This window comes from Xyrauchen texanus, chromosome 20, assembly GCF_025860055.1.
Source record: "Xyrauchen texanus isolate HMW12.3.18 chromosome 20, RBS_HiC_50CHRs, whole genome shotgun sequence".
In the NCBI taxonomy this organism is placed as follows: Eukaryota; Metazoa; Chordata; class Actinopteri; order Cypriniformes; family Catostomidae; genus Xyrauchen; species Xyrauchen texanus.
This window is the reverse complement of record NC_068295.1, coordinates 41794219-41808402: the sequence shown is the minus strand read 5'-3', so window position 1 is coordinate 41808402 and position 14184 is coordinate 41794219. Positions and strand designations below refer to the sequence as shown.

General features: G+C 41.1%; 1 pseudogene; it reads left to right on the top strand.

Moving 5' to 3' along the window:
• Positions 1 to 8900, top strand: part of LOC127660593 (muscular LMNA-interacting protein-like) — a 52409-nt pseudogene extending 43509 nt beyond the window's left edge.
• Positions 8901 to 14184: the final 5284 nt, after the last annotated feature.

Below are 14184 nucleotides of genomic sequence, written 5' to 3'. Positions count from 1 at the left end.
TAGATAATTTGGGACTTGGGAGTGCTTTTCAGAAATTTTTCTGACAATGTCTTGCCATTTTATATTATGAAAACTGAATCGAAATTGAAAATATACTTATAATATAAAGTATACAAATTTAAAATATTCTTCCTTGAATATATTTTAAAGAAAAGTTCACACAAAAAAAAAAAATACATTTATGTAATTATTTGCTCACATTCACGTTGTTCCAAAACGTATGTCATTTTTCTTCTTCTGTGGAATAGAAATGGAGATATTGTGAAGAATCTTATGGCCACTTTGTTCCATATAATATAAAACGAATTATGTATAAGTAACATAAAAGTGGTATGTAGGCCTATATGCTGTATTTCAAGTCTTCTCAAGTCATATGATAGCATTGTGTAAGAAACAGACAGAAATGTAAGTGGTTCTTCACTGAAATCTTAACATCCACCCTAGCACATTCATGACAGTTCTTGAGAGAAGTAGTGAGTAAATCAATCTTTAGAGTCTTCAATGAATCCATTGATGCAATTCAAAAAGTGTTCTCATTAAGTATTTAATTTACATAGAGCAAAAGTCTAAAACCTAAACTTACCTGAAACTTTAACACTATTCTTCTGTTGCAAGCACTGCTAGTTCGGGAAATGCAGTGTATTGAAGTTTATCGCTCAACCTTTGTGAATTCAGAAAGACAAATCTGAAATCTCCTGCGGCTGAATTATTATTATTAATATTGGCTTTTACAGTCACTTTTATTGAGAAGAGAGAGGACAGGAAATGATGGTGGGAATGAGTTCAGAAAATGTCACAAGTCATATTGAAACTCACTTTGCCAGCATGCTTATAATTCAGAACACAAATGACAAGGTTATTTTGACTTTTGTGATTTCACTAACACTAGCTTTTTCTTTTTCTTTTTCTTCTTCTTCTTTTTTTAAGAAAGTAGTATCATGGTATTCTATAACATATCTTCTACAACAACATGTACACAGATACTCTTAATGGTGATTCTCATTACGGTAGTACAACATTTGTATTTATTTAAATGAGATTATATTAAAATGCAGTACACGAATACTACCATTATGTATGAATACAGTGCTTTACAATTTAAATAATTTAACATTATTTATCAATATTTGGGAGGGAAAATATGCTTAATTGTCCTAAACGTTATGTCACAATGCAAAATAAATAACAGACTTTGGTAGCACTTTAGGTTAAGTGTTTATAAAGGGGTTTTATGACTAATACTTCATTACAAATTCATTACAGATCATATGTGTTTATTGCACGTTGGGTGGTTTTCATGTAATGCCTTCCAAATAGTGAGCAAGTTTCCTCACATGTTACACGTATTTAACATTATTAACTTGTGAAAATATACCTTAATGTAAAGTTGACACATATGAATAATTTATAAAGGAGTTCCCAACATTAGAAACCCATATACTTAAGTTCAGTATGGTTTAATGGTCATCAGGCTGTATTAAATGATAAATGCTGTGAATGAGCACGAAGACCTGAATTTATTTATTTCAGAGGACTTTAGGTAACTTAGACTAGATAAATTGGGATAAAACTTGGACTAACACTATTCGTTTGACATCAAATAGGAAAGGCAAGTCTATTTTTATAGCACATTTCATACACAATGGCAATTCAAAGTGCTTTACATATAAATGATAAAGAAAAAACAAGACAAAATACATCTTAAAACTAATTAAGAATAAGACATAGGAATAAAAAGTAATACATTACATTTTAAAAAGTAAAAATTATTCAAACAAATAAAAAAATTAAAAGAATACAGAAATAAAATTATACCGTACAATCAGTAAGTGCCGCACAGTGCCCAGTGAATAAATGCACAGCTAAACAAATATGTTTTCAGTCTCGACTTGTATGTGGAAACTGTTGGAGCACACCTATCTTCTTCTTGAAGCTGGTTCCAGCTGCGGGTTGCATAATAGCTAAACTCTGCCTCAACTTGTTTTGAGAGAACCCTTGGAATTTCTAACTCAGTGGTTCCCAACCCTGTTCCTGGAGGCTCCCAAACACTACACATTTTGGATATTTCCCTAATCAAACACACCTGATTCAACTCATCAGCTTGTTAGTGGTGACTCTAAGACCTGAATTGGGTGTGTCAGATAAGGAAGATATTCAACATGAGCAGTGTTGGGGGGCCTCCAGGAACAGGTTTGGGAACCACTGTTCTAACTGACTTGATCTTGACCTCTTTCCCCGCCAGCGTTTTTAAAAAAAGTTGCCAGCCACCGCCAGGGTTTTTGACGATTTTCGCTAAATTTTAATGGCCCGCAGAATATTTTCTTCCATGAATATATGAAGATGCTATATATCAAAATAAAGATCTGAGCCTCTGCTTTTAGGCAAAAAAAAACGATTTTATTTTATCTTCATCTTTTTTTATTGCCACTTGAACAGAGGTAGGTTTTGTCAAAAACAACATTTCGGACAAAAAGCTGAGAAAAAGGCATTTTTATCAAACAAGTGCTTTTAGTATTAGTATGGTGTTCCACTTCACGTTTGAGACGATCGCAGTCTGTTTCTTTGATCAAAGAGTTGCGTACTCTTTCAAAACATGCGCGCGGGTCTTCCTTACCGTATACCACCTAAAACAAGGTACCCGGAAAATTCTGTGTTTGGCGGGGAAGCGTTTTTTCATAAAACCCGGAAAATTCCGTGTTTGGCGGGGAAAGAGCTAAGGATCTGAGAGGTCTGTTAGTTTTATGTTCAGCAAGCATATCTGCTGTGCATTTAGGTCCTAGTCCATTGAGTGATTTATAAACAAGTAATATCACTTATAATATCAATTCTAAATGTAATGGGAAGACAGTGTTAATACATGAGGACTGGAATAATATGCTCTGATATTTTGGTTCTGGTGAGAATCCTGGCAGCAGCATTCTGAATGAGCTGCAGCTTTCTAATGGTCTTTTTGGCAAGGCCAATGAGGAGTTAATTGCAGTAGTCCACCCTACTGGTGATGAATGCATGAACTAGCTTCACACTTTATATTAGGTGGCCTTAACTACTATGTACTAATATGAAATACATACAAGACTATTTATTTACTCTGTAACTACATGTTGTTCTGCAAAATTCCCACATTTGCTGCTACAGATTTTGATATACGGGTAGGTTTAGGACTAAGGGTAGGGTTAGGATTAGGGGTTAGAGTTTGGTTTTGAGGTAAGGGTTGGGTTAGTGGTAAATTTAACAGTGTAACTGAAAATGTATTCAAATTCAAGTAATTTAAATTGAATTACAATGCAACAACATGTTTATACATAAGAAGTACATTGTATCAAATAGTCAAGCACACAGTAGTTAACCTTCTGGGGTCTGAGGGTGTTTTGGGCCCTGGAGAAGTTTTGACATGCCTTGACATTTGTGCTTTTTTCAGTTGCTTAAAAACATATTAATGGCAAAAGTATGATAACACTGTATTCAGCACAAACTGGGCTACAATAATATGTGAGCAACATGTGTGTACATGTTTGTATTTTTGAGAAAATAACATTTATGCATGGTTATTGAAAAAATGACATTTTTAAGTCATTGAAATAAGGTCATATAACACATACTTAACATTTTTCCACAAGCCTTTTGAGAACTGGATCTTGTAGCCTAGAGTTTTTGCTACAAAATTATGTGAAAACCATCCTGATCACTCATTCATACAAAACAATATAGTAATTGAACTTTTGTAAGACACTTTTACTGTTAGAAAGGTAATATGCGAGGAGGCGTGGAATATCATGAATATTGAGGTAATTTACACCTGAAGAGACAAAAGACGCCTCCCCCTGGGCCTATCAATGAGGGATAGAGAATGAATGTGAGGAGACTTAATGATCAAAATCAAGTTTTAAGTTAAAAGAAGTAATATGACTATACATTTTCTTTACATAAAGACTTTACTTAATTTTAGACCTACACTACGATTTAAAAGAAGTCTCTTCTGCTCACCAAGACTGCATTTATTTGATCCAAAATACAGTAAAAACATTGTGTGAACTCTTTTTACAATTTAAAACAACAGTTTTCTATTTGAATATATTGTAAAATACAATTTGTGATCAAAGCTGAATTTTCAGCATCATTACTGCTGTCTTCAGTGTCACATGATCCTTCAGAAATCATTATATTATGCTGATTTTCTAATATGGGCATATTTAAAGTGGCATTTTACTAATTTACACCTGAACACATATTTGCAAGCACAAGCTTTGTTGATGATAATGAGGCAGCATAAACGCTAGTTAAAATATAATCTAAACATTCATATTATTTTTATATCATATTACTTATCATATTTATATCCTACAGCACACAATTGAAATACCTCCTTTAGTTGAAACAGCATTTAAATGTAACTAAAACTTGCCTATTAGGACATATTTCAATGTCAATACACTGAATCCTGGCTGGCAAGTCTGGAAACAGTCCCACTAGTAAAATATGTACATGCTTATATAAAATAGCATGTCAACTAATGAAAACAAAATGACTTACTCGTCCGAAATTGTATCCTCGGCTGGATCAAGCCTCTCTTCAAAATACTAACGTTCATCGGATGTTAACTCTTCCTTAATATCCAGGAGTTTCATCGCCTGTGTATCATTACAAACACGCAGCAAAGTTGAGTTGTGTTGTGTTTGCATTAAACCTCACCGTCTGGGGTGTTTCCCATTTGCGTTGATTGTCTCAGCACATTAGCGTATGAATGGCGTGCTCTGCTGGTGGGTGTGATCACATTAGCTATAATGAGTTGAGCCAGAAGAAACTGTACATTGCTTTGTTTCAAACAGATTATTGCAGGAGAATATTTGTTTTAAATTGGAATAGTTTAATTTAAAAGTAGACATTTGAAGCTTTCTTTAGACATATGTTTCATGTTTGTGTGATAAGTATTCGCTTAATTTCAGTTCATTTTGTGACGTGTTTCTGAAATATGCTCGTGAACACAGAGACTGCTGAAAGCTCACCCTTTTTATTTTATTTATTTTACAAAAGCACAAGATTTTGTTGTTATTGTGAGTGTACACAAATAAAAGTAGACCCTTTATAGTTTCTAATGATGTCTTACACTTATCTGTATGCCCAAAAATGACAGAGTATTTTAAGTTGTTTCCGCTGTAATGACGAAAACATCCAGCAGCGCATCCGTCGACCCGTCAGTGCATCCGTCGGGTTAAGGCCACCTAATATAAAGTGGTTCCCTCTAAGTCTTTACAGAATTTTAAATATCTAATTCTACTGCTTTGATGTGAATACTGAAACTAAGGTCGGATGCCAAAATGACACCAAGATTCCTTGAGTTTTTGTCTTTAGACTATTAGAGTCAAGGTATGTGTTCACCTTGGGAATTTCACCTTTGTTGCCAAAAACAGTGACCTCTGTCTTGTCGTTGTTTAACTGAAGGAATTAAACTTATTGCCAGTAGAGGTGAGTAGAACAGTGGTGAAATCAGCTTGAAAAAATCTGACTGACAGATGCACGCATGCTTCCATTTATTACCGTATGTCCGGGGGCGGGACATGCAAATTCTGTCTGCTAATTTCTCATTGGCCTTTTCTCAAGTTCAGAGGTATGCGAGGCTCCCAAGGAAGATGCCTTGTGTCACTATATTCGACACGACGTTGAGTGAGTGACAGAAGGGGAACATATTTCTTATGTTTAAGAAAATAAATAACATTCCTACTTTTGATGGGGTGCAACCCATTCACATTCCATGTGGAGAGAGACAATCCACTCATATTAACCTTTGACATTTTGACATATTAGAGAAAAACTTTTGTGTGTCAACAATAAAATTAAAAAGACCACATTCCACATTAATGCAACAGTCAAACCCCGAACTTCCCCCCCCAAACCAAACAAACAGAAAAAGAAAAACGTGTACATTAACCCTGTGCACGACAGCACCAACTGGCGTCCATCCCTCCAAACTCAGAGATCATGTATGCCTGCAAAAGTCCCTGCGACAAATTTGCCATCAGATTGCTCAAGTCCAGTGATTCTATTTAAATTTTGTGAAACAGTATTATACTACAAAAGATAATCTATAAAACAAACTCCAGCCAAAATGCACAATAAGCACAACAAACATGTAGATTCATACACAAAACTGTCTCGAAGGTGCAAGCCTTCACATAACAAACTCCAGCCTGTAGCGGAACCAGCACCATTTTTTTTTTATACAAAATAAATTACAAAAAATTATAAAACTAAAATAATAATAAAGCCATTCAGATTCCTCGGACATTCAAACAAGTGTTCTGTGAGCCGGCTTTTTCGTAAGTGCAGTAAAAGACATAATCATTCCAATGACCTGCAAAAAAAATAAATAATCCATGAAACACACTCCATCCAATAGGAGGCATAAGCACAAAGAATGAGCAGATTCATCCATAACTGTCCCAAAGGAGTGTTCTTCCACAAAACAAACTCCAGCCACTAGGCAGAACCATCACAAAAAGAAAGAAAAAAGGTGCCCAGCTTCCTCAGACAGCCAAAGGCATGTTCAGTGAGTATGTCCATCTGGAGGCACCTAATAAAACATACCATGACTTCCTCAGTCCATTGGTTTTATGAAAAACAATGCTTGTTGTGGGCATGTAAATATTTTGCAGCCATCCTTAGTATCTATTCTCAATTTGGCCATTAAATTCAGTGTAAAAGCTTCCCTTTATCGCTGCAAAAGGTTTCTTGAAGGAGTGTTATTCCACAAAACATTCTCGAGCTGCAAGGCAGACCAACACAAAAAGAAACAAAAATGGCACCCAGCTTCCTCTGACAGACAATAGTAATTATAGCGAGTTAATCCACTCTGGGGATAAGAATTAAATGGCTTACTCACCCTCTATGAAAGACAATGCTTGTTGTGGGCATGTACAAATTTTGCCACCATCCTTAGTATCTATTCTCAATATGTCTGGAAACATCAGTGCAAAAGCGATCTTCCTTTGATGTAAGAGTTTCTTGCATTCTTTGAATCGATCACTTTTCTCTCTTGTCGAATCCGCAAAATCTGGGAGAAAGAAAATGCTGTGTTTTTTTCTAAGAAAGCTTTCCTTTGCACCTTGCCTCACGCAACAAAAGATCTTTATCAGATGATCTCAGAAATTTGGCCAGAATTGATCAGGCCGGTATCCCTCAGCCGATCTCCGAGCCAGGACTCTGTGAGCTCGCTCGATTTCCAGCTTATAGCCTGTTATGTCAAACAGACTCAGGAAGAACTGGTCTAGGAATTTCACCATATCCCTGCCTTCTTCATGCTCAGGAATTCTAACAATTCGGATGTTATTCCTTAGGGCCGTTAGAGATTTCAGCTTGATCACGTAAGTGTCTTTTAATATCTCCTGAGCCCGAGGATTTTGACTTCTTTGCCATGTTGACTTCAAAGGATAGATATGTGGCAGGGTGTAATGAATCTCATTGGATTATAACATAAAAATTATTAAAAACCAGCAAATTGTGCAGAGCTTGTCGTTCACATGTCCGCTCCTCATATGGCATCCGGTTTCTCTCCATCATTAAGCATTTTTACAAGCGCAATTTCTGTGCTGTGATGCGGTTAGAAACCAGACTGGTGACAGCACGAGTCCAGACATTACTGGGATCAATATACAGCAATCAGACTGTAGCAATATGACAACACTCCCCCACCCTTTAAATTTCACTCTAATTATAATATATTATAATATATTTGTGCTGCGTTGTAACATACCTTTCATAACTTAAGTATGAATAATTATATTTAATTATAATTATATTACATGTTAGTCTATTTGGCAAATATTGCATGAATGTTTTTTTTTTTAACTGCATGTGAATGATTTATAATGCATTTGTAAATGACTTACTAATCATTAATAAACTACTATAAACCCTTAGCAAAAGGGAACATTAATGTCAAGTTTTACCATAGTTTTTCACACATTTCCTTTGATTTTGACAGGCTTGGTAAGATTCATCCACGCATTGTTTATTCACGGTTTCATGGTTTGATTAGTTCACACCTACTGGTTCTCTCCCATTTCATTAGTAACCAATTTATTTGTGTGTGTGTGTGTGTGTGTGCGTGTGTTTGTGTGTGTGTGTGTATGTCAGCAATCCAATCTTGAATGAAAATGCAGCAGATGGCAGAGGAGCTCCAGACCAGTGCTGCGCTGGTGGAGTGGAGCAAGGAAAACTCTAAAAGCAGCCTCACATCTCTGATCACGCAAACCAGGAGTTCTCCACAAGATGTTTCCATCTCCATCAACACTCACGAGACACACATTTAATGCTGAAATTAACTGTGACTACACATCAAAATGGCTGTTCACTGTTCTGAAGCACAGGTTAAGAATCTTAAAAACTACTCAGTATCCAGTTAAAGTAATTTCTACCTAAATAAATTAATAGTGCATTTGACAGTGTGATTAAAATAATATACACTCACATGAGATGAAGACTCCAGTAAAATCCTCGTAACAAACTCCAACTCTAGCCTTTTCAAGAGACCTGGTTGCAGCAGCAGAGAGACTAATGCTGACATGGTTGTTTAGGAAGATGAATAATAGCAAGTGAAACATTAACATGTAATTACTTAGTGTGCATTTACAGACAGATTATTCTAATATTACCCATACTAGGAGTGGTGGTGGTGTAGTGGTCTAAGCACATAACTGGTAATCTGGTAATCTGAAGGACGCTGGTTCGAGCCCCACAGCCACCACCATTGTGTCCTTGAGCAAGGCACTTAACTCCAGGTTGCTCCAGGGGGATTTTCTCTGTAAAAAGGGCTCTGTAAGTCGCTTTGGATAAAAGCGTCTGCCAAATGCATAAATGTAAATGTAAATGTACTGTCAGCATCACTTTCAAATCATAACACTTATTCAACACTTCTGATGCGATTTTAATCCATTTAATAATAAATATATGTCATGTTCAAGATATTTCCCTTGTACTTTTTGAACTTTTACAAAAAGAACAGCTTGTAGTGCACAGTCATGTGTAGTAAGGGATTGTATTATAATATAACATTTATATTATAAATGATATCACAGGGCTGTTGAATGCTTGATACAAATTAGTTGCCGGGTATTCTAAGATATGAAATACTTTTTTCAGTAAACTCTAAGCCTAACAGCTATGAAGTAGCTCCAGGTCTTGACCACATAATGCAGAGTTTACGCTACATGATTTTAGGCCCGATTTTCACTCGCAGAGAGTTTTGTGGAGATCGCCGACAAAAGCCCGAAATCATCGAGCTAACTACCATGAGCGACGAATGCAAAGTATGAATTATATAAGACGCAATCTGAGAGAAGCGTCGATGTCAGCGAGATATCTATAATATTAAATATCTGGACCTGTCTGCGATTCCACATCATGCAATGTGAAATTTGTTTTGACTGAATATAACAGCAGCGTTGATCTACAGCCAATGAGAGAGCAAGAAACAGGCATGGGAAGTATCAGTGGGAGGAGTCTGCAACAGAACATCATCTAGCATGGCTGTAGTATCAAGAAAGTCTCAATGGACCGAAGAAATGGTGGAAAAATAATTAGTGTAACATTGACAGGAGCACCAGCACCTATTTGATGTTTCATCTGAACTTTACCACAACCGGGTGGAGAAAGAGAGGAGTTGGAGAGAAATTGTCAATTCTTTTGGACAGTCAGGTACGCAAATAGGTAGATTTTCAGTAGGAGGTACTTTTGCCAATAAAATATATACCGGATTCACTGCTTTTGTCTCTCAAGTTAGGGTTCCCATGGTATACAAATAAATCCCTTAATGCAGGAGCATTAGAACATACAATAATAAAAAGATTTGTAAAGTAGTTTAGCAACCTTTTGTCCTATTGACCTGTTTCAGACATTTTTTCATCAGCAAGTGGAAACAATGGCGGTGAATGGGAAAACACCTGTTAAAATGATCTGCTAAAAAAATCAAGATAAACATAAAAAATGGCCTTTAATCATGTACCCTCAGGTGGACAGGGCTGTTGCGCTCCACCTGTGTCCCGAAAACCCTACCACCTGGCGGGGTCGTCCTGTACTCCCCTCCAAGGCCTGTAGGACAACGTCTTCACTGACGGCCAAAGCCTACAGTGCCGCTGGAAACGCCGCTTCCGCCCCGCATGCCATAGCTCTCCTGCAAGTCCACCAGGCCAAGGCACTCAAAGATCTGCACGGGGGTAGCTCTGATCCCGACGTGCTGCAGGAACTGAGCTCAGCGACCAACCTCACCCTCAGAGCCACGAAAGTCACAGCGCAGTCACTCGGGCAGGCGATGGCCACACTCATGGTCCAGGAAAGTTATCTGTGGCTGAACTTGGTCGAGATGCGTGAGACCGACAAAGCGCGCTTCCTCAACGCCCCTGTCTCCCAGTTCGGCCTCTTCAGCAACACCGTCGAGGACTTTGCCCAGCAGTTCTCCATGGTGAAGAAACAGACAGAGTCCATTTCGCATATCCTGCCCCGCCGCAAGCCTGCCGCCATGGGCCATGCCCCGTCTGCTCATCTGCATCCTCCTGCGGCGAAGAAATGCCCTGCTCTGACTCATTACCCCGGACCATTTGACTCAATTATGCAATTCAGTTTGCCAGGCCCCCGCCCCCCTTCGCAGGCATCTGCTTTTCCGCAGTACACGGCGAACATGCCAAATCCCTGTGCGCGGAAATCTCTTCTCTTTCACTCAAAGACGTGATAGAGCCTGTCCCTCCAACTGAGACGAAGAAGGGTTTTTACAGCCCTTTCTTCATCATACCCAAGAAAGGCGGCGGCTTACGACCGATCTTGGACTTGCGAGTTTTCAACCGGGCCTTGCACAAACTCCCGTTCAAAATGCTCACGCAAAAACACATCTTAACTTGCATCCGGCATCTAGATTGGTTTGCAGCGGTAGACCTGAAGGATGCGTTCTTTCACATCTCAATTCTGCCTCGACACCGACCCTTCCTACGGTTCGCGTTCGACGGCCAGGCGTATCAGTACAAAGTCCTCCCCTTCGGCTTGCACAGCCCCGAGGGCCAGCTGTGTGCCAGCGCGTCTGCCCCGAGGGGAGCCTCTGTTCGGGCATACCAGAGCGGGCAGTGGGAGGTCTCTTGGGAGGCAAACAGGACTACCTGGGCCTTACTGAATCGTTCCCAAATCAGCTGAACCGACTGGGGGTGCAGCCTCCACTCTCCACCGGGCCAGCGTTGTCGTGACAGTGCGTCCGCTACCACATTGACCTCAATGGTCTGGTATTTCTGAACAGAGGCTCCCCTCGGGGCAGACACGCTAGCACACAGCTGGCCCTCAGGGCTGCGCAAGTACGTATTTCCCCCAGTGAGGCTTCTTGCACAAGTGCTGTTCAAGGTCAGGGAGGACGAGGAACATGTCACCCTAGTGGCTCCCTACTGGCCCAACCGGGCCTGGTTCTCGGACCTTGTACTCCTCGTGACAGCCCCTCCCTGGCGAATTCCCCTGAGGAAAGACCTTCTTTCTCAGGGACGGGGCACGCTCTGACATCCGCACCCAGACCTCTGGAACCTCCACGTCTGGCCCCTGGACGGGAGGTGGAAGATCTAGCTTGTCTACCATCTGCCGTCGTAGACATGATCAGCCAAGCCAGAGCCCCCTCTACCAGTCAACTTTACGCCCTGAAGTGGCGCTTGTTCATGAATTGGTGTTCTTCCCGGGCTAAGGACCCACAGAGGTGTGCAGTTAGGTCAGTGATATTATTCCTGCAGGAGAGGTTGGAGGGGAGGCTTGAAGGTGTATGTTGCTGCTATCGCGGCCCACCACGATGCAGTAGACGGCAAGTCTTTGGGTAAGCATGACATCAGGTTCCTAAGAGGTTAAATCCTTCCCGGCCAAGCCTGTTCCCCTCCTGGGATCTCTCAGTGGTCCTCACGGACCTTCAGAGACCCGCCTTCGAGCCGCTAGAATCAGTTGGACTCAGGGCCCTCTCTCTAAAGACTGCCCTGCTTATCACGCTCGCCTCCATCAAGAGGGTTGGGGACCTGCAAGCGTTCTCTGTTAGTGACACTTGCCTGGAGTTCGGTCCGGCAGACACACATGTGATCCTAAGACCACGACCAGGCTACGTGCCCAAGGTTCCTACCATGCCCTTCTGCTTGCAGGTAGTGAACCTGCAAGCACTGCCCCGGGAGGAGGCAGACCCAGCCCCATTGTTGCTGTGTCCAGTACGTGCTTTGTGTACCTACTAGCAGCTCTTTGTCTGCTTTGGTGGACAGCGGAAAGGGAACGCTGTCTCCAAACAGAGGCTTTCCCACTGGGTGGTGGACGCCATTTCATTGGCCTATCACACCCAGGCCGTGCCCCCCCCTTGCGGGTCCGAGCTCACTCAACAAGGAGTGTTGCGTCCTCGTGGACACTGGCCAGGGGAACCTCCCTGGCAGACATATGTAGAGCATCAGGTTGGGCAACACCTAATACAATCTCAGGGTTGAGTCAGTATCGTCCCGTGTTTTCTCAGGTCCGAGCCGGTAGAACTCGGTAACACGCTGACGGACTGGCCGGGTGGATCGCTTGCACCTAGCGCCCTTTCCCTCGGTCGAGGTAAAACTGTGTGCTTTCTCTCCCAGGAGATTCCATATATTCGGATCCCTGGATGACTCCTCCCTAGCCCTGTGGGTCCGCAATTCGGCGGAGGAATTCACTCACCCAAACCACTGTGGGTACTCAAATTTACCCTGTACTGGAATAGGTGCTCCACAGGTCGGGACTCCTGCGTGGACTCCTTCTTTGTGTATTTTCCGCAGTACGGTCCCCTTGCGAGTGGACCTGCGTCTCCCTTAGGCAGTTCCAGCTGCCCTCCGGTCGCCATGCTGTAGCAACTCCCCCCTCCTTGACGCTGGATCTACCACTGTGCCATTTTTCCACATGTGACCTGAATGGCCCATGTGATGTATTCGCCACTTTACCTCCCTGTCCCTGGGCAGTTGTGGTCTCCGCAGGGTCTTTTCCCCCTGAAAGAATAGGAAACTGGGTAAGACCCCCTTCCCACAATATGTGTAAGGGCCCCAGCTGCTTTGGCTCTATGCGAAAACATAGAGAGAAAAGAGGCCTGGCTAGGCTCGGCCCGTTCCCAGGTTGGTAAGCGTCGCCTTGTTCCCCTGCTTAGGGTAACCAAAAGGATTCCGACTACTTTTTATGGAGAAGGGTACGTGCAGTCTGACACAACTGGTTGCCTTTGCACGTAAAATACCTGCCCACTCTTGTGTCAGCAGTACACGTACACGGCTCAGCGCATTGAGTGATTTGAATTGGACTCCTAGTGTCTAGACTAGGATGTAACCTCCGTTCCCTGAGGAAGGGAATGAGACATTGTGTCCTCCCAGCCATGTCGCTGAGCCAAGCCACTGTGGTGGCCAGAGCATTTCCGGCTCCTCAGAAAATTCCTGAATGAACTCAACGTATTTCTCCACTTTTATACCTTTATGTCCGGGGCGGGGTATGCAAATACCGTCTGCCTAATTCCCATTGGCCTATTTTCATAGATCAGAGGCATATTCGGCGCTCAAGAGAGACCCCTATTTTCGCTTCTTTGACACAACGCCTGGTTCCCTCCCTCAGGGAACGGAGGTTACATCCGTAACCAAGACGTTTTTTCTTCTAAACAGACCTACTTCCTTGAGGCGTGTTTTCAGAGTGCACAAACTAAGTTTTATGTTGTGATATGGCAAGGCTCTGGCATCTTCAATTTTTAGTTTTTTTTCACATGATCTGTCGCTGAAAATGACGGCAAAATGTTGCGCCTGTAAATTGGGACATACATTTATGCAGCATTTTGTGTGTTAACAAAATTCAGGAATTTTTGTGTGTTTGCTGGGATTCAAGGAAATCTTCAATATTTACAGTATTAGTCTTACATATTCAATTGAGCAGAGGTGTGCAGTTATTTTGGTAAAGGGGACACATCAGTCTTAACGACTGCAGAACATGGAAGAGAGAAGATAAAAATATGTGTAGAGTTGGATCTTTTATGCCCAGAAGTAGTACTGCACTGAAGCACTCAATTAATGAATACTTCTCTATCATGAGTAAGTAAAACTGAATTAAGACTGAGCATAATTATTAATTGTTTATTTTACCATACTTCAATGCAGTGGTAATGTAGTATTCAATTTAGCACTCTACATCAGAAGTCTAGATTTATAGTAA